At 32.5% G+C, this 23464-nt stretch overlaps 1 protein-coding gene and 1 pseudogene across 1 annotated transcript in view; one reads left to right on the top strand and one right to left on the bottom strand.

The window, feature by feature from the left end:
• Positions 1-23464, bottom strand: part of LOC123700111 (flotillin-2) — a 214564-nt gene that overhangs the window by 110487 nt on the left and 80613 nt on the right. The window lies entirely within an intron of this gene.
• LOC123700113 lies at positions 711-21600 on the top strand (annotated as a pseudogene).

Raw genomic sequence — 23464 nt, 5'->3', positions numbered from 1 at the left:
GTGTTTGAAGCTAGATACAAATAAAAATCTCATAGGTCGTCAAGATTACTAAAAAAGGCTGTCAAAACAAAAGCAATAAACCGAATCATCCCTTTTTAACACAAAACAGAGCAACCCTTCAACAGATCCGTGCGTATTCAAAATGTATCACGTGACGTCAAAGCTTGCTACAGCCGCCAGTTCTTCCAGATACGCCTAGGTGCACATAAGCACTATTGTGACGCTATGTACAAAACAAAAGCCGATTCCTACCACAGACTCCAGATCCGAATTGAAAATGGAACACTGACGAGTGACGTCACAGCATACAACAGCCATCTTCCAAATACGCCCAGGCGCACATAAGCGCAATGTACAAAACAAAAGCCAATCCTTCACATCTTGCAACAGCCATCTTCCAAATACGACCAGAAGCACATAAGCGCAATGTATAAAACAAAAGCCAATTCCTATACCACAGACTGAACATCCGAATTGAAAATGGAACTGTGTCGTCACAGGTTACAGTTGCAACAGCCGTCTTCAAAATAAGATCAGCCGCACAAAAGGGCAAAGCCAATTTCTACCACAGACTCAATATCCGAATTGAAAATGGAACACTGACGTCACTAAAATGAACCACGTGACGTCACAGCTTGCAACAGCCATCTTCCAAATACGCCCAGGCGCACATAAGCGCAATGTAAGTATTACGCAGCCTGCGATAGCGGGGCGAAGCCCGGCGCGGCGGCAGTACACCTCGCGAACACCGCGGCGCCGCGCGTAGACATCGGCATAGCGACGACTACGTCTGTGTTAGTATCTAATATCTATGATACTGTATTATTTAATTTTTATTCTCGTTTATTTGTACAACGGAAACAGTGTTTTGTTTATTTTAATTTTCATCATACTTTACAAAAGTCACAAAAATTACTGCAGCTCCTTTATAGTGATCGAACGTGCTTACAATACTTTTTATATAAATTTAAAGTCATACTAAATCAGCATTAAACTAAATATAACGTAACTAAAGTGTAATAAAGCTTACGCGTATCATAAAAAGTTTCATTGCATACATTTTTACAATCGAAAGTTGTATTAAACTTTAATTTATTTGTATCGTATAAAGCATTATCGATAACAAATACCTTGTTGCTTTCAGGCATGTTCGAATGCAATTTCGAAGATCTTATCACGTTTGCCATTGTAACTACAATGCTGTAACCGTACCTTACCTAATCTAACGTAACTTAAACCAAACAGTTATATAACCAGGATACAATTTTAACTAAATTCTAGGATCGGTTCCGGTAAGCAGTATTGCGGCCGTCAAACAAACTGGCCCTAATCGCCTCTCAAAAATTAAAAACGTTAATTGCGAACGTAATAGTTAATCATTCATTTTACGGAACAAACGTTATATAATTTGTTCATTATATTTTAAAATGTATAAAGTTTTACTAACTTATTTCAAGACTAGGTTATTAATGTTATTAATGCATATTTGCATTGCATAAGTCGTTCCCAACATTGTGTTAAATAGCTTTTCTTAATAATATAAAATTGCATTTGATAGTCAAGTTTCGTGTCGTCTTTTTCACTGCAAACATTTAATTTAACAGCTAGTGTTTAATGTATAAAAAGATCACGAATACAAATGGAGAATATTTTAATTTGTTTTTAATTGCTTATATTGTCGTAGGTTCAACGTGCATCGTGGAAAAACGTGGGAGTTAAAAACAAAGCGTGCTCTTATGAACTTTCGATATCAATGTCTGCAACTAATGTGCTGTGTCGTTACGACGAATGATTAGAAAGGATGATCTGACCTAACAGTGAGTGCATACAGTGTTGTATAATAGTGAACTGAACAAGTGAACATCAGCAATGAATGTGAGTAACCTTAATTAGTTAATGTGCTAATGTGTTAAAAAGTTAAGCGCTTTTTGACGTGTATATAGTAATTATAATGCAAAGGAATTGAATCAATTTTTTAAACGTATAATGAATTTAAAAAGTTTATTGTAGTCGTCACAAATATTTATCGATGCATGTCTACTAAAAGTTTTAAATACTTGTTTTAATTAAAATGAGGGAAGATAACAGATGAGGTTCCTCACGGATACGGATTATTTTCTTTCAATTTCAGTTTCACTATAAAATATGTTAATTTTGCATCTAAAGTTAAAGCTTCTTCTGACGATGATTAAACATTTAATATTAATTATTAGTATTATTATTCGAAAAAAAAAAACATTTATTTCAAAATAATAAAGGTATTATTGGTTGGAACTTTGAAGCAAATGGAAAATCCTTCAATAAAAAATGAAACTGTTATCAATAGAGAATCTATAAAAAGCACTGTCGCACAACATTACATTCAATGCCATCGCACTACGTTATCTAAAAGCTAGTTATTTCTATTCCACTGCTCTATTATATCATAAATACATTAACAACAAAAAGTGCTGCATTCTATTACATACTATTATTAACAAAATAGTAACAATGACAGAGCATTGACCCAATTATTAACAACTATAATTACTATGTCATAGCAATACTTAGACGGACACAAACATCGTGACATGCAAAACAAGCTAGTATTTACACCTGTCACCGCCTAATTGTTATAAACGAATAATAATAAGATTAATATGTACTCGTAATAATTACATAGTATAAAACAAAGTCGCTTTCCACCGTCTATGTATCTTTAAAATTACGCAATAGATTTTGATGGGGTTTTCTTTAATAGACAGGGTGATTCAAGAGGAAGGTTTAAGTTGATAATTTTTTTAAGTTTGAGACAAAGCGAGCGAAGCCGTGGGCGGAAAGCTAGTAGGTAATAATCTATTATGCGAGCAGATTCTAATTACAATGTTATTATTTGTTAATGTTTAAAAATTTGTAACGTGTCAAGCAATAAAACGAGTAGATTGTTTCACTTATTAAAACTATAGTAGAGCCATTTTAATAGGCAACATTTGACAGTTCAACAAAATTCAACAACGTAACCTAGTAACGACGACATAGAATAACATGATATTTCGTTTTGTTAGAACTGCACATTTGCTTAACTTTTTTAAATTATGATTACATATTTATAATAATAATAACCAATACAAGTAATTTTAAGATTTCATTTTACTGATAAACCATTCTAAACATAATAAACAATTTCTGAATTGAAGAACTGACGTCGCTACAATTTTGTGTCAATAAACCTTTTTTCTTTTTAAATACCAGAGATGTTACTCTAAAAATCGAAATCTGACATCTAGAATCGAATGCATTGATTACTTGTGAATAAAAATCATCATAAATTAATAAATTCGATTGACAAATGGTTCAAATCCGTATCGATTAATTCACTTTAATCGATGTTTTTATACAAGTTACATCTCTTCGAAGATAAAATTGATAGACGACAAATGTTGCCTATTAAATTGGCTCGACTATAATAGAGTTTTTTTAAATAGCGAAGCTTTCCATATTACCAATGATAGCAGGCATAGATAATAAAACTGAAAGGTTCAAGAGCGTTTAAAATATACTTTTAAGATAAGATTGCTTATAATATATGCTTTTGATCTAGACAGTGATTGTTAATGAAATACACTTAAACAGGTCTTGTTAATACCTTTTTATCTTTCGTATACCTTACCTAACTAAATAACAAAACTAAAATAAAAGTAATTTAAAGTCTAGATTTGTTTACAAAGATCCCAAGTGGGGTAATGAATCTCTAATTGAGACACAAAAAGGTTAGAATGGTTATGTAAACTAAATTTGTAGTTGCATCAACTGTTGGTGTAACACAGTTGTACATAAACCAGATTCGTTGCATTCTGTCGAGAATACACATATTTAGATATACATATTACATCATTGATATATATCACGAATGCTTTTTTATTTATGTTCGTTGCGCGTGTCATAATTCGATAGAGGTATACTTTACGTAAAATCACGTATGCTCGTAAAATTTATGATTGGTTTGAAACTTTATCATTTTTTATAAGTAAAACCTTAGTAAAACTAAACAATATACACAATACACGTCATAAGACCTTATTTTTTTAATTTGGATCATAAAATGAAAAGGTATGAATGAATTGACAAAATTCGTGCCCCAAGCGCTTTGAAACCTTAGCGTGATTACCCAAGTAATCTATATATAAAAGAAAGTCGTGATAGTTACACCACTTATAACTAAGAACGGCTGAACGGATTTTAATGACTTTAGGTTTGTTGGTGAGCCGTAAAGTAAAAATAAACAGTTTGTATATATTGAAAATTTTCGATGTGTTTTTTTAGTTCGGTGATTATTACAATTTAATAGAGATAAAATAACAGAATAACTAAAAATTACAACAAACTAAAAAAAATAGGGACAATTATCTTCAAAAGGGTTAGACTACAAAAACTAGAAGTTTCTCGTTTAGATACTCTTATTACGCGACGAGCTTTAAAATATTCCTTGAGGGTAACGAAAAGTCATTTAATAGGTAATCCCTTTTGGGCTTCAAATTCCGCATCTCTTCAACCTACCACAACCTAACCACTTTGTACTTGATTGAAAGTTTACCTCAGTATTGTGCGTCGCTAATGTCACACGCATTGCGCAAGATATTACTCAAACCCACTTCCCCATTGGTTATATAACATATTATATGCAGCGGGATCTTTCTGGAACTCTCACATATATGTATTACATGCTCATTGACACGTACGATCACTGTATATTGTATGAAATCGATGCAAGTATACCACCAGCAACTTCGCCCGTTTTGTTTAAAACTTAACAAATTATATGCTAAAACCTTCCTCGAAAATTACTTCACCTAATAAAATCCATTGCGAAGTTTTAAAGATAAGCATTAAGCATGCTTAGGGAGAGTCGGTTACTACGGGATATACAGCGCGACTTTGATGGTCTTGTTTACTATGTATGTAATGACGCTTACTGTTTACCCGCAGCTTAGTCTTCGTAGTCTAAGGAAAATTCTACAGGAATTAGGAGTTTTACCCAGTAACAAGTAGGTAGTCTATATCACTCTCGAACCGTCCAACTATCTTCAGATACAAAAATCATATAAAAACTCACTCCGATGCGATTTATTGAAACTTTAAAAGTTAAAGTTCACATTGGAAATTATAAATTGACTTAACTAGTCATTGCAATATGTTAATGAATAATAATATTGAATCTAAGCATATTAGTCGCGATGACCCAGGTCAATGACCTCAATAAGAAATGTCAAAATGTTGTTATGACTATGTAATTTACTTTTAATGACCCGAACAAGATTCTCACTTGACATCCTATGTTCGTAAATCTATAGAACTATTGTAACATGAATTGTTTGGTTATAAATATAGGCTATAAAAGGCTTTATTATTCTGTGCCATAACCTCTAATTGTAGAACAGCCTGCTAACATACTAAGTAGTTCCATCTGCTTATGGGGAAAAAACCTTTACAATCTCTTTTTCAATCGCAACTTAAGTAATAACTACTGTAAGTAAAAATTCAAATTTCATAATCAAATCAATTTTAGAACATTAAAAAAAAATTAATAACCATTTAACAAAGATAAAGATTGAAAAAGTATTAATAATACTATAATAGAAACAGCATAACCATCGTCGATTGCAAAGTAAAGCTCGATTCGTCGCGGAAGTTCGTTCTGCTCAGAGAAAATATTAAAGATGCGATTAATCGTGACCGATTTACTTATACAACATAATGCTTTACACTCACTATAGATTAACATTCATTCATCAAATGAGAAAATTATAGTATTAGCTAGCGAAACATTATATCATACTACATTCTGTACATTATATTTAGATTTGCTTATGATTATTATATGAATAGCATGAGGCTATAATGTATGTTACAGCATTTCTGATTTAGTTACGTCATACCTATCCATATTACAAAATTCAGGAAAATTAAAACATTCTTATGAAGAGCCGACCTAGTAAAGTGTGTTGTTGTGTTAGGTTTTACATACACTTCTTCCTTCGTTACCCTATCCGTGTGAGATGTTTATTTTATTCTATATTTAAGATACGTTAATTGTGTACCAAACGTTAGTTTTCCTATAAAACGTAGCTAACGAAACTAGCTACAAACAATCTCCCAATTTCATAACAAAATTCAACACACTATAGACCTAGTAATAACCATAACATATTTCAAAAACATCCGCGTCCAAGTCCAACAAATAGTGTTAAACAAACAGAATTATAAATGCTTAGTTCGACATTTCTGTGTTACGTAACTTTCTGCACCATTAAATAATACTTAACGGAAGCAAACACGGCTGTGCAAACGTGTAATGAGATGAAGTACTCTTAATAAATGAAAACAATTTAATTTTGTAAGAGGAAATATTAGAAACCGATAATCGAGTTGTATATACCGGGGATACAATAGGTATTTATCTATGGATTAGTATGATCTCTATAGTTTGCATTAGATATCTTTATAGAGTCATAGATGCACGTAGAAGTAGGTGATATTTGTATGGAGGATGCGATATCGCATAGGTGTAAGAAATGATACCTATAACAGCTAATATAGAAGTGCTAATTTATGAGGCGAGAAATTGAACTTTTAAAACATCATTATAATCTCGAAATCAAAAAACCTATTTCGAGATTTCATAATGCTGAGGATGCACTCACTAGAAGTATTTATCAATCGATTGTTCTGAATAAAATTGTGATAACAGAGCGTGTGTACCGAGCACGTGTCAGAAGTGAGTGGGCAAGACTCATAGATACCAAAATCGTCGCCTTACTCCATGACGTGACGGTATTGCACATGACACGACCTTGAAATTTTACTCTTAACGCGCCTAAAGAATTTTCACTTCAAAAATTCGTACTTTTAGTTTTTGCCTTGATCTCTACAAACTATGTTAGAAAACTTCTGCATGCCTATCTAACGACAGTTTAATAACCGCTACGAGCAATCAACAAACAAGTGATAACTGCGTTAAAAACAACCGACTTCAAACTTGCACTTGCAAAAACTACAAATCTAGGCAAAAATGCTCATAAAATAAAAACCACTGGGTCTATCCGAATAAAAATTTTATAGGACCAATTCGACACCATCCCGGTTCGAACAAAAAAAGAATCACGTAAATCGGTTCAGAAACCTCGGAGAAATCGGTGTACATACATAAAAAAAAACATACCGCCCGAATTGATAACCTCCTCCTTTTTTTGAAGTCGGTTAATAATTTAAAGCTACATTATAAAACGCCAGTCATTATGTATAACCATCACAGGCCTATACAATTTGGTACATAATTAACACGATGCTCCGTAAATAACGAAAACCGGCAAGTAAATAGGAGAAGCTTAGTTTTTTTTAATCATATCTAGAAATATTTTGGCTTTTGATCAAATAGCAGAGGTACAAACCCAGGTCTTGTAGAGTAGCGTTAATAAGTACCAGTACTAATCAACAAACAAATAAGAATAGACACAACAGAAGTAGAAGAAGCGAAAATATACACGTTTCAGTCCTTTCAATGTAAACCACAAACACCTCTTTATGCAAAATTTGAACCGATCTACCAGTACAAGTACGATTCAGCCTGCATAGCACTGCACTATAGCATTCAGATTTCAGATTGGCAGCTCGGAAGTTAGGTGCAGGTGCGAGTGCGCACAGGTCCCTAAACGTCCCGCTAATACCTAAAATTGTTTTCTGCGCATCGGATCGTACGATGTTCCGAGCCGCCATTAATTTTGAAGCATACTATACTATACCATCAGTAGTCATATGACGTCACACAGCCATCTACCACACACCTTCATCACGCGATAGACTAACAGACCACAAGTTACATAACATGCCACCACGGAAGTGGGTCACCGGTTCGAGTCCTTGCGGCGCCAGCGCTTTGGAAAGCAATGTCGCGAACGAGGTTGCATTTAACCGGAATACCGGTTTTTGGTCAATACTATTAATTACTGCATAAAGAGATTAGTCAATTAGTCATGTTATTGTTGTTAGGCGATTGACATAATTTAATCATTCGAACAGACTCCTGAAAGCAGGATCATTTACCATTCTAAATTGTTTTAATTTTATTAAATTATTTTGTATATTTCTTGTATTCCGCAGCGGAACAATACATTATAAGATTGTTATATTTTTTCCTCATTATTACTGTTATATAATTAAAATCTCCAAAAAAAAATAACATTTATAAACATAAAACGCAATACCGAAACATACCGTGTACGTAGCGCACTCCTATAAACAATTAAGGGACAATAAATTTTCTAAACACGTTTAGAAAAGCACATTTAACTCCGATATCACTTACCTACATACTTATTACCAAAGAATACGTTAATACTGACCCAATATTGCCCATATAATTATCCCGTTACAATGCAATCAATGTCGCAAGCACGCTCTAGTATCCAATAATAATATACTTAAACCAAATAATCACGTAAATACCATAAGCATACCTTGGTTGCAAAACTATACTTATATAATCGCTTGCAAAAGTGTGTCTCACGTTGGTTAAGCAAGGTTAAATTTAAATTAATTTTTATTCACATAAATGCAAACGAGACTGATTTTCTTAATGATTACATAGTACTAGGAAATAGGATATGGCAACGAAAATTTTAATTAGAATAGTCGACTTTTTATTTTATTTCCGTATATGTTCCGACCTTCTGTTAGTTGGTTAACCTTAACGATTAAAAGCTTATGTTTAAAAATTTTACAGACGATTTTAACATATCTTCTTAATATATATATAAATCTCGTGTCACAATGTTTGTCCTCAATGGACTCTTAAACCACATAACCGATTATAATAAAATTCGCACACCATGTACAGTTCGATCCAACTTGAGAGATAGGATAGTTTAAATCTCAAATCGTTTTAGAGAAAGCGGGCGAAGCCGCGGGCGGTAAGCTAGTTACTTATATCTTTAAGTTTTTGCAAATCCAAACACAAGTTAAAAATTAAAATGAAACAATTTGTCGTGTATTTTATAAACTTACGTTAAATAAATGCATGTTTTATATACGCCTATTGACTATACAGTATTGAGTATACACGTATAATTCATTTAGAACGCAATTTCAGTAGATCATAATCGCAGAAATATACTAACATATTTACTTCCTATTCAGATGAGAAAGTGCTAATTCAATTGCTAGTAATTTTGAAGCTAACAGCTGTTTATTACCCACTTCCTATATTATGGCGTGCACTTTGCATAATATTACGACATTTCAAGTACATAATACAGCGGCTCTATCTATTTATTTTTATTTTATTTATTTATTTATTTTATTCATAAAAGGTACCTTACAGGTTACCTTTTATAGGTTAAAGACCAAAGAGAATTTAGTGTTTCAAAATATTATTGGACTTAACTTCTAAATCAAGCTATAATAAACATGCATAGTTTTGTTACTAATTTAAAAGTGAGTCAACAATACATATCTAATATTACGTAAAGGCTTAAAATTTCCTAAATACTAAACTATATTAAACTAGACTTCTATAAATAAATTCTTTACGTAACACCACAAAACCACAGATAACATAACACTGACTTTATTATTATGCAACAGCTCTTAATTCAAAATCAAAATGCACACAATCTAGGACGACCATATAGCAATCAAATTTTGCAAGTCAACCAATTACATAGTTGATAAGGACCTATCACACTTACGTCACATTGCAGTGAAGGTCACATAATGTCACATGTGACATCAGGTTATGCAAGATATACAGGTTCTCACGAAACGGTGAAAGTAACGCACCGTCTGACCTTGGTCAAATTGGGTTAAACTTTGTAAACTCATTTCTCTTGGTGTACCAAGAGAAATGTGTTTACAAAGTGTTGACTGCAGCACCAAAGGATGTGACGTATTGGGAACTAAAAAGCAATGGTTAAAATGAGTACAATGTCATTATTTAATTAAAAAGGTCAGTAACTAATTATATAGGTTATCTAAACCTCTTAATCTCTTAAGAAAAGCTCCCCCTTTTTTTGGTAAACCTCCATTAATGAAACGAACTGTGAATACAGTTCCTTTCAATAAACTTCTGGCTCCTGTTTACTTAAAATAATGGCCATCAATTTATTTTTTTTATCGATCAACAATGCAAAAAGTCAATATTTATACGTTTAAAATTATTGTTGAAAATAATTTTACCAAATATATGAAATATGGTTATGAACTCTAGAATGTGTGTCGCATTTTAATTTATTCATATTTCGTTACACAGAAACGAACCAGTTATATCGAAAAATGGTTTCGAATGTACAAGACCTTCACCTAATACCACACTTTTTATAAACGGGTTATTATATAAGGTTTGTTTACAAACTTTTAGCCTTTGCAATATTCAAAATTACTATGCGCCAGTGCCAATATATTATGATTAATAGTTTTATATAAATCTATTAATTTATGCTCCTAATATTGGAAAATTAATAATAAAAACATGCTGTCTATTGTTTATCGTCAATATTATTAATAATCCCATATGTATTTTAGTTGTAGCATATTTATGTCATATAATTATTAAATATAATCTATACATATAATAAATCTGTAGAAGGGTCAATTCTGTACATTGAAAATTTTGAAAAAATAAATAGCAGGGGGTGTTACTGGATCGATACCAAACCCAAATATGTAATTAAAAAATTTTTTGTCTGTCTGTCTGTCTGTCTGTCTGTCTGTCTGTCTGTATGTGAAGGCATCACGTGAAAACTAGCGGTTCGATTTCGATGAAACTTCGTATAATTATACCTTATTATCCTGGGCGTAAAATAGGATACTTTTTATACTGGAAAAATACGTAGAAAAAAATTAATCTTAATTTTTCAGTTTTATCCATAGACGTTGTTCCGTAGAACCGCGAACACACGTTGCGTATTATTATAGGCCTAGCCGTATTTGGTAATTGGGCCCAATAGATATTTATAAGATGTTATTGACAGAGGTACTCAAAATGGAGAAATAACCATCCACGCGAAGACCGACATCCGCGCGGACGGAGTCGCGGGCGGAAGCTAGTTATTAAATAATATAACACCATTAATTGTTTGTTGATCAGATCTTTTTTTATCGTATATTTATAAAGTTTCGGATCAGTTAAGTAGAAAAAGCTCGAATTGATGCTCGCTTGATACAATTCGATGCAATTAAATATTGTTTAATTCGAAAACAAAAATCATATAAATATATACCGTACAAAAAACTCTATACACCACAATAATTATAAACACGAAGTATCATGACTTATTCTTGACCACTCGACCCTAAAACCGTCATTGTTCTACAGCCATGTTCACAACGCATGCAGATAAGTCATGCAGGCAGTCACGCAGTGCTATGGTCAGGTGGGCCCACGGCTCACAATGAATTACCAAAATATGCTACGCTCTGATTACGCTAGCACATAATACATTGTAATCACACAATTGTGTAAACATTGTTTATCTAAAAGTGTGCTACATAAGATTAAACTGTCTGTATGTCTGCGCTTTTTTTTTTTTTGGTTATGCGAGATAGACGTTTAACATTTTTCAGTGTTTGTGTTATCTATAATTGCTGATATGTATATGATATAACCTTGATTAGTATAAAAAGAATAAGTCATAAAAAACTGTTTTAATATAAATTGAAATGATTAATTCTTCCGGTAAATATAAGGAAACGTTGCCTTAAAAGATATATACGGGTGATTATACAAAAATGGGGTAACTTTTAAGGATATTTTGTTTACTATATTTTTTATATCAGATTATTACAAATTAGGGTGTATATGATAGCTAATCTAATGAATATATTGTTCCAAATCGGGCCAGCCACTTTTTTAAGTAGATTGTGAGATATTTTAAATTTTCTGGATTTGGCCTCCAGGGGACTGACAAGGCTAACATAGTACTGATAAAAAACACAATTTTGTAATATTCTTAAAGAAATTCAATGAAAATTACTACAAATCTCTTAGTTTTAATAATGGCACATGTCTTTTAAGTATTAAAATCACTTAGTTACATTTAAAAATGATAATTGATAATATATTGTGATACTGGGAAAAAACAATGTCTCAATTTTCAAAACAGCCTTCTGACATTTAACGCAACGTGAATATTCTTACTCTCTTACTTAACTTACTACTTTGACTTAGTTTTACTTAATATTTCAAGTAATTCACAAACAATAGAAACAAAAAAAACGGCCAAGTGCGAGTTGGACTCCTAACAAACCTATTTTTTATTATGTTTGTAACTTAAAATTTACACTTTTAGCAATTTTTCCTTTATCTGTGTTATAAGACGTTGCTTTTTACCATATTTTAAGACTGTATACACGGCAAGCATCCTGTGTATTTTTTTATTACCTTGCGAATATTTAATTTTGCGGAAATTTGCAGTATTAACGGATGTAGGTATCTTTTAATTGCGTTGCGTTATAAGTTTCATTTTTTTACAGCCCCGAGGATTCTTAATGTTGAGTATTCAATATAAATTTCAAATTGATACCTCCACGAGCTTCAAAAAAACGTCTTAACAGACAAACGGACAACAAAGTGATCCTATAAGGGTTCTGTTTTTTCCTTTTGAGGTTCAGAGCCCTAAAATCTAACATTATTTATGTTAAAAGTACTTATTTTCATAACATTAAAAACCAAAGGCCTGAATGGAAGTCTCATCTGAGTTTTCATAAGAGCCTTTTGACATTTTTATAATGTTATTATATTAATTAGCTTTTATGTTATTTTGAGGTAATTTTACTTCAAAATATTATACGTATACGTATTTATCTAATAAATATAACAAGCTATGCCCTGAAAGCATCAAAATCAATAATTAAAATAAAATAAGATCTTTTAAATAAAATTATTAGTAGTTTGTTTCAATAGCTCTTTTCTTTGCTACTTTTTTTAAATGTTTCTTCCCTAGTCAAATTCAGTTTCTTTTAGCGTGGCGCATGATGTTTTAAACTGAAATATCAAATAGAAATGCTTATACCAATAGCAATCAAGATAAAAGTTCTCAAAAACTATAGAATCATCAGTACTATGGAGGTCACGTCAGTCCACTGGCGCGATATCTGACATAGGACTGATGCCAGCGGATTGATAAAAAGGGACTTAATATGAGATTATAATCACAAATTATGTTTTTTTGCCTTATTTCTAATATCAACAAACTGTATTTTTACAAATCATAGTTAACCATGTATGAATGAAAATAAAAATCTGATTAACAATAAAATAATGACTCACCATAGGACTGAAATGTTGACTGGCGCAGCACGAATTCAGAGGACAAACACAAACCTAGCGCTGGTACAGTTATGACGGCCGTCAAAATATAGGATGCACAAGTAACTTCATTACCAACATTAATATTTAGACAGGGATATGACCTCGACTTGGTGATATTTAGCGAGAATTTCAAATTTAAAAAACACACAACGGACTGACCAATAAAAACGATGACAAAGTTTATTTTTATTTTTTAAATAAAATGTTAAACATTTCGTTATGAAAGTTATACTATATAATACTATGTATATCAAAGATTGTCCTGAATTAGTAAGTTTTCTCTAATCAATGATAATGTTTATAAAATAGTCACTTGATTGTTGGTTTTCGGAGTTGTGACATGCCAAAGTACTGATTATTTAAGTATTAATTTTGTTTTTTTATCAATTTGTATTTTAAATAAAGAAGTGAAAGTGAGTGACCAAATAAAGGACGCTTTATTGTTTTAAAATAGATTGTTATTTGATTAAAATATAATAAGACTTTTTATAAATTGGCTGGTGACATTGAGTTACCCCATTTTTGTATAATGACCCATACCTACTTGTTATTATTTATTATTTCCTTTACACAATAATCCTACATAGTTATTAAATATTAAATAAGATTATATTAAATTATTATTATCCACATATTGATTATTATCCATTTAATATTAAATAAGATATTTTTCAATTTCGATTACATTAGTTTTTCTTCCTCATATAGTGTAGGGTCAATGACCATTTGCAAATCTGTGTCATTAGGTCAAAGTTTTTTTAATTAATTCGAGAAGTTTATAACATCTTTTCCATGTATGAAGTAAATATTTTCAAGTCCATCGACTCTGACCGAATTGAAAACGACGTGAATATAATTTCAAATAGTTTTTACTGTAATTTTAGTTTCGTCTGTGCATTTTAATACATACCACTACACTCGTTGAAGGTTTGAATCCTTGCAGAGAAAATATGCTATCAAAATATTACCTGAAACAAAAATATATAACGTTACAATAATCCCTTATTCCTTAATTCTATTGTATATTATAGTGTATTAACCAACTACATAATATATAAATTTAACACGTCACATAGTCCTAAGGCCTTTCTAATTACATATTTATTTGCAGCATTTACTGTAGTGACCTTATTTTATAATTTTTTCATTTTGTATACGATGTATGAATTGATTTTATTACCGCTAGGCGCTAAGTATTCTAGATTATTTTTCCTTTATAAAAACATTACTATTTCTCATTTCAGATACGCGGAAGGCATTTCACACAGCCTCATTGTTAACATGATAACGTTGCTTCAGCCATCACTTCCGACCAAGAAAGCGATGCGCAAGAGCAAACCACCTGACAGAATCGTATAACGCAACTGAATAACTACCCTCACTTTCATACATAAATCAAAAATGGGTATCCACGTGCTCCTCGCTTCGACTGCTTTGAAGACCGTCAGCGTGACTGGCCTGTGGCTGATACCGTTGCTTTTGGGAGCATTTACATATCACAATTATAACTCTTATGACCCGGAGGCTAAAGTGCACGATAAGGAGCCGGGAAGAGAGTACGACTTTATAGTCGTGGGGGGCGGGTCCGCGGGCGCTGTCGTGGCGAACAGGTTGACTGAAGTCAGCAATTGGAACGTGCTTTTGTTAGAAAGTGGTACGTATTGTATGTTTATGTTGATTTCTGCATTGTAGACCTAAATGTACTGGTGTAGAGCGAAGTGCAAATCAAGGTTAACTTTTAAAGTACCTAAATCATAAATTAGCGCCAAGATAACTAACACTGTAACTATAAATTATTTGCTGGAAGGAGCTGATCTTAATAATTAAAACTGCTACATCGTTAAATAGGCTATTTTTTCTTATTTTTTCTCGAGACAACAAATTCTTCTAATTTTTCATTCGTAAATATATCTTTATTTATTTAAAAAAAAGACGTGTGGCACTCGGCGACGCTCAAGGCCCGCGATAGAAGCTATGCAATAGCTTAATAATTAAACAAGAATATACATATATTTCAGGACCAGATGAAAACGAAATAACAGATGTACCTTCATTAGCCGGCTACCTACAACTGACAAAACTCGATTGGCAGTACAAGACGGAACCAACCTCGTACGCATGCTTGGGATTTAAACAACACAGGTGTAGTTGGCCGAGAGGCAAGGTAAGATCATTAATTCAATCGACATTGAAAAACTTTAACTAAATAAATTAAATTGACCTATTTCTATTTATTTTTAACAGAGATTAAAACTCTAAAACTTAGGTTCGATCTCTAATCCGATTTATATACTCAGTATGACCTAATTAAAAGTATTGTATGATCATTAGATTACTATAAAGTCAAATAATTGAGAACTAGCTTCGTCCACCTTCAAGTTCTATTGATAGTGTTATCAATAAGAACATAATATAGCTGTTTGTTATGATGACTTAAGTCACGGATTCAGACAATAAATAAAATATTTTATTGATTAAACTTCATTTCATTTTCAGGTGCTTGGCGGATCCAGTGTTCTTAACTACATGATCTACGTGAGAGGAAATAGAAATGATTTCGACCAATGGGAGTCGTTCGGGAATCCAGGCTGGTCATACAAAGACGTGTTGCCTTATTTTATTAAATCTGAAGACAACCGAAATCCCTATCTTGCCAACAGCAGATATCACGGTACAGGTGGATACCTGACAGTGCAAGAAGCGCCGTGGAGAACTCCACTAGTAGCAGCCTTTGTAGAATCTGGAGTTGAATTGGGTTACGATAATAGAGATATCAATGGAGAAATTCAAACTGGATTCATGATAGCCCAAGGTACTATAAGACGCGGCTCTAGATGCAGTACCGCCAAAGCATTCTTAAGACCAGTGAGAACGCGCAGAAATCTAGATATCTCATTGAATTCACAAGCTACAAGAGTTCTTATAAATCCTATTACTTTAAAAGCATATGGAGTTGAATACGTTAAACACGGAATAAAGAGAGTTGTATATGCGAGGAAAGAAGTAATTTTGTCTTCTGGGGCTATCAACAGTCCACAACTTTTAATGTTGTCAGGTATAGGACCCAAGGATCATCTGCGAAATGTTGGGATACGGGTATTAAAAGATTTACCAGTCGGTGAGAACTTACAGGATCACGTTGGTGTTGGAGGGCTCACATTTTTAGTCGACAAACCTGTGTCAATAGTTCAAAATCGGTTCCAAGCTTTCCCTGTGACGATGAATTACGTAGTTAATGAAAGAGGACCAATGACAGTACTAGGTGGTTTAGAAGGTATTGCATTTGTTAATACGAAATACGCAAATAGTTCTGGTTTATGGCCAGATATTCAATTTCATATGGCACCTGCATCTTTTTCATCAGATAACGGTCAAATCGTTAGAAAAATTCTTGGTTTGACTGATGAGCTATATGATGATGTATTTAAGCCAATAGCAAATAAGGACGCCTGGACGATTATGCCTCTTCTACTACGACCAAATACCAGAGGATACGTAAGACTAAAGAGTTCAAACCCCTTCGACTATCCAATAATGAATCCACGGTATCATGAAGATCGCTTGGACGTGAACAGGCTTGTTGAAGGTATCAAAATAGCTTTACAAGTAGCTAACGGTACGCCCTTTAAACAATTTGGTTCGAGGTTGTACACAAAACCTTTACCGAATTGTAAGCAATACAGCTTTATGTCAGACGAGTACATAGAGTGTCAAGTGAGGACGATCAGTATGACGATTTATCATCAGTCTGGAACTGCGAAAATGGGCCCTTCGTGGGACCCTGGTGCTGTGGTCGACCCACGATTAAGGGTTCATGGTATAGAAGGACTTAGAGTTATAGATGCTAGTATAATGCCTACTATTGTAAGTGGTAATACCAATGCTGCAGTCATAATGATAGGAGAAAAAGGCGCGGATATGATAAAACAAGACTGGTTAAATCGGTGACAGTGAGTTTTATGTATATTATGCGAGACAATGAAAATGAATAAAACCTAGCTTTTATTTGGCAGTAATCAACAATACCAAAGACTTAATAATGGTCTGAAATATATTTTACGAATGATTTCAGACTTTAGTCTATTTTTAGTTAAAGCCTAGGTAAACATGCTTTAATATTAATTAAGTATAATATACATAAAACTTATTGTTACCAGATATTAGCCAAAGTAACTAGATATTTATACATAGTGAAGAAATACTATGTGAGTTATAGTCAAAATATCTTTATTTAAATTAATATTAAGATCTTTTTTATCAAGCCTATACCTTTGATGTTATTATTTATGTACTAAGAATGTTATACAATTGTACATGTTATAAAAATCTTGTTCTAAAGTGTTAAATGCTAGATTTTTATTATTGAAATAAATAGAATATCTCTTTTCATTTTTGGCAGAAAGAAAAAGCAAACAATTTAAACTTTTTTATTCCATGATGAAATCTGCATATTAAATATTTGTATGTATGTGCCATAATAACAGTACCTAAATATTTTATAAAAAATTATAGATTTTTTTTCTTTATGTCAGATGCTTTGAAATTTGCTGTAAAAACATGTGAAATTTATAACTAAACTGTAACTGTAATCATTCAAATCTTTAACAGCATCTTTATTGACTCGATTTGCCATTAGAAAACAAATCAATAATGAATATTTGTATGTAATTCGGATGAATTCATCCATGTTACATAAGATAATGATAATGATTGAAAATACAAAGACGTATTTGACGAATTACATTTTTAAGATTGTATATTGTCATATAAGAGCTTGCAGAAGACGGAATTCAATCAACAGCGTATATGGAATTTAATTGCCTAATTGACGTTATAAATTAAATTGTAAATATGTTTTGTTATTGTTATCAATAAATTTGTTAAAATTTTCGTGTGTCTTATTCTTCCTAATAAAGTATAAGTAATAATATATTAAATTCCCGAACGTAGTAAGTGAATTTTCGAAAATCTTTAAATGCAGATCTATTTCTTTTTAAAAATAAAGGAATGTTTCTTATCATCAAAATTTGCTATCACCAGTATTTATAACACATACATTTCTTCAAGGGCTTGTAAAAATAACTCACTTTAATTATTAAATCTGTAGGTTTTTAGTAACACTGTTTTTTAATCTGTTATATAATATTTTTCATACTTGGTACATAATTTGCAATATGCACATGAAAAATATTCAGCATCTTGTTAATATGTTTTATTATAGGTTCTATCATGTTAACCAAAATTTCCTCAAGCAGTGCATACATATTTTCCCTGTTACTAATTATAATATTTTATTTATCATCAATAAACAATTACTCGAATGACATTTATAAAATTTAATATTCTCATATTGTTACATTTCTAAAAATAGAAATGAAAATCCTTGTACCTTGGAAAACTAATAACTTTCGAAAAAATAAATTTGAGGCTGGGTAACTAAAATTGCCTAAAGTTATAGAATTTTAGAAAATGAAATCGATTTTTAACCGTTCTATTCGTACAAATACTCGCTCTGTAGCCATATTTTTTAAGAAAGGAGCAAAATAATAATTAGCAGCTCATTGCGAATTTGATAAAATAGTTTTTAATAAATGATATTTCTATAGTTAATAATGCGTTGCTCTTCAATTTCATAACATGCAAAAATAATAAAGAATCTACTATGAGTAAAATTCAATATGTATGTAATAGGTATGTTCCAATAGTGACTACTGTCTACTGACAATTTGAACTTTGTACTTCTACTGGCCATAGAAGTAATAAGTGAAGTATCTTCTAATGAACTTTAACATGATTCAGAGTATGTGATAAGCTTTTGTGGTAGCACTATTGGCGTTTTGTACTGCGATCAGTCGCATACATTGTCCTGTATTACACGTACCACGTTTATTATTTAATAATTAATAATCTCACATACTATAAAGTTATAAATATACAAGTATATACCAATACATGTGATATTTACAAAAACTGATAAAATTTTCTTTGTGGATGATCTGGATATAACTAATCACAGTAAGTGAATTTATTTATTTCACCTAAATCTGTTACTTCGTAAGATACTTTAAATATAACCTAGTATTACATTTTTTATTAAAAAATTTATTATTTAAACCGACACAGCCAAAATCATCAAAATACGTTCATCTCCATTATGTAGTTGTCTTCATAGGTCAGAGTACTCGATTCTAGATATTACATTTCTGTGCATATTTTTTTCCTCATTACACTTACCAGGGTGACCAAAATAGACAGCAGGTTAACAAATTAAAAATACTTTATCTAAAAAGATGATTAATTGAAGTATAAGAACAATACCATTTTCCTTTTACAGATGTTATTACCATACCCAATTTTGATATCGGGGCTAGGGGCCCTGATAATGGCTTTACTCGCGATGATATCACAAGTAATGAATCCATTTCTGTCGTTCATTCACTTTGTTGAAGATGGCATAGACCAATACGACAACGAACCGCCGGACCAAGATAATTTCCTAGCAGAATACGATTTCATTGTAGTAGGTGCTGGTACAGCGGGCTGCGTTATCGCTAATCGTTTAACTGAAATATCAGACTGGAAAGTACTATTAGTAGAGGCAGGAGTCAGCGAGAACTTTCTCATGGACATCCCTATACTAGCGAACTATCTCCAATTTACGTCTGCTAATTGGAAGTATAAGACGAAACCTTCTGATAAATATTGCACAGGATTTGCGAACCATCAATGCCATTGGCCTCGAGGTAAAGTTGTAGGAGGTTCAAGCGTACTAAACTATATGATTTACACACGGGGTGCCCCGCAAGACTACAATAATTGGGAAGCAATTGGTAACAAGGGCTGGAGCTGGGACGAGGTGTTACCATACTTCAAGAAAATTGAAAAGTTTAATATCCCAGCTCATGACGATCCCAAGTACCATGGATATAGAGGCTTCTTAAATGTGGAGCATGCCCCATTTCAAACAGCAAACTCAAGAGCTTGGGTTGAAGGCGCTCAAGAATTAGGTTTCAAGTATACTGATTACAATGGTGCCAATCCAGCTGGAGTTTCTTTCTTGCAATTGTCAATGAAAAATGGAACCTGACACAGCTCCAGTAGAGCTTACTTACATCCTATAAATAAAAGAAATAATATTCACCTGTCAAAACGTAGTTTGGTAACAAAATTGATTTTCGACTCAAATAATAAGAAGGTTATCGGAATAGAAGTTGAAAAACGGGGAAAGCTATTTAAAATTTTAGCTAAAAAAGAAGTTATTGTTTCCGCGGGTGCAATTAATTCACCACAACTTTTGATGCTGTCAGGAATAGGACCAAAAGATCACTTGGAGTCACTGAACATACCAGTAGTAAAGGACTTGCCAGTCGGATATAACTTGATGGACCATATTGCTGCTGGGGGAGTACAGTTTGTAGTGCATCAGCAACACTTTATCTTATCTACAAACTATATAATTAAACACTTAGATTTGGTGTTCAGGTGGATGAAAACACACAATGGACCATTATCTTTACCAGGGGGTTGTGAAGCTTTAATCTTCATGAACTTACAGGATAAATTTAACGTAACAGCTTGGCCTGATTTGGAGTTACTTTTCATTGGTGGTGGACTGAATTCCGATCCGTTACTAGCGAAAAATTTTAATTTTGATAAGAAAATATTCTCAGACACGTATAGTCCGTTAGGAAAACATGCCTTCATGATATTCCCAATGTTAATGCGACCAAAATCGAAAGGTAGAGTAATGCTACAAAGTTCAAATCCAAAAGACTATCCAATTTTGATACCAAATTATTTTGATTATCCAGAAGATTTACAAAAAATAGTTGAAGGAATAAAAGTTGCTGTAGAAATTTCTAAACAGCCAGCCATGCAAAAGCTTGGAGCAAAAATGTATGACGTTCCGATTGAAGAGTGTCTCAAGCATGGGCCTTTTGGAAGTGACGCTTACTTTGCTTGTCAAGCCCAGATGTTCACTTTTACCATATACCATCAAAGTGGAACTTGCAAAATGGGCGTTGAAAGTGATCCATCTGCTGTTGTAGACAATAGATTACGAGTACATGGTATTGAGGGTCTTAGAGTTATAGATGCTAGTGTAATGCCTGAAATAGTGTCTAGTCATACGAATGCTCCAGTATACATGATAGCAGAAAGAGGTTCGGACTTTATTAAAGAAGATTGGGGTCGTTTGAACTAGGAGATTATAATGACTCAATTGCTTGTTGTGTAAATTTTTAATTTATTTAATTGAATATTAATTATTAAAAGTAATAAATACTAAAATAATTATATCTTATATCTTTAATAAAAGAACCAGTAATTTACTTAATTATTTATGTTTTTCACCGGTACCAAAAATACAAAAAAATAATAAATACCATATGAATTGATATTTATTTTTTTAATTGAGATTTCACTAATAAAAAATCTTACACATTATAATGTATTATAAAGTATACTACAACGCAACACAAAAACAAACTGTAAAAAATCTTTGCCTGTGACTAAACATTTAACAAACTGTTAATGCAAAATTGATACATATTAATTTACCGAAGGCGCAAAAATTTCAATACTACTACTACTACTCTCGATACTGCTAGGTCAATATCTACGAATATACGGATGTATAATATAATTTTATTCGGTAGCAAAATTGAATATTCTGATATATGTCTATACAATTAGAAGATCCTTCCATCATTTTTTATTATTCTAAAAGCACAGAATACCTACTTAACAGAAGCTAACGCTACTAAAAGCTTCAACCACAACATATTCATATAAAAGTAAGCAAATTTGCTCTAACATTGGTGATAACTTTGAAAAAAAAAACGCTTTAAATCCAAGCATCCTATCTTTATTTACCCACTTCGTCATATAAACATAAATACGTACACGAACTTCAGTACATAAGTTACATTCTATATTTACTGATCTTATATATTCTGAAGCCAAAGTGAAAATTAGGATATATTTCATTATTTAAACTTATCGGCTCTTACAGAAAATATTTGATTTATAGTCTGAGAAACCAAACAAGGCAGTTAGTTTATAAATTTATCAAAACAAGTTTTCATCTATACTAATACTATAAGGCTGGTTGCAGAGCTTGACCGACCGTCAGTGCGTACCGTCGGTCCTGACGATACGCTTCAACAATAGGGAATATGCATAAAATTTTAAATGGCCTAAAATATTTTTTTCTCGAATACTTATTATCGTAATATTATAATGAAAAGGATTTTTTTTTATTTACTTTTTATTTAAGCCCCTAAAATAATATTCAAAAGTGCAAAATAAGTGAGCGAAATTCAAACTGCCAGAACGCGCCACCACTAGTCGAACGAAATGTGACGTCATTTGACACGACATTGTATGAATCATCACTCCATACTCCATAGTAAACACAAGGTAAACACTAAACACCCACTGGACGTGTCATGTGACGTCACGCAAAGCGCGCGCACAATGGCGGCGTTTGAACTGCTTACATTTTTTAAAAGTTTTAAATTTCATTTTTAAAAATATCTAGAGTATTTTGAAGCCCATTAATATTTTTTTCTACGTTATAAAATAGTAAACTATTAATTTAAGACAAAAAAGAAAAACATGAATATTCCCCATTGTATGAATAAGACACTAAGGCGCGCCGCACACCAGGCATACATTTGTATCTCGATAATTGTGGCGCCACATTTGAAACGCGACACATTTATCGCCCCCATATATTTGTACGCGAGCACGCACACCGAGGAAACATTTGTAGCGGGCGCACTTTGTGGCGAGACGTTGTCCGCGCTACACGAATTCAAGATCGAACACGTTCGTTATTTGTGGCGCCACACCAAGAAATCGTCGTCACGGTTTTATGAATTTCCATACATATGACAAGCGCGACTGACGTACGCACTGACGGTCGGTCAAGCTCTGCAACCAGCCTAAAGGTGAAGAGTTTGTTTGTTTGTTTGTTTGAACGCACTAATCTCGGGAACTACTGGTCCGATTTGAAAAAATCTTTCGGTGTTAGATAGCTCATTTATCGAGGAAGGCTATAGGGTATAATATCATCACTCTACGTCACTCTACGACAACCATGAGTGGAGCCACGGGGGT

Source organism: Colias croceus, chromosome 19 (genome assembly GCF_905220415.1).
Source record: "Colias croceus chromosome 19, ilColCroc2.1".
Taxonomy (NCBI): domain Eukaryota; kingdom Metazoa; phylum Arthropoda; class Insecta; order Lepidoptera; family Pieridae; genus Colias; species Colias croceus.
Note: the sequence above shows the minus strand (reverse complement) of the source record. Positions and strands in the feature narration are given on the sequence as shown.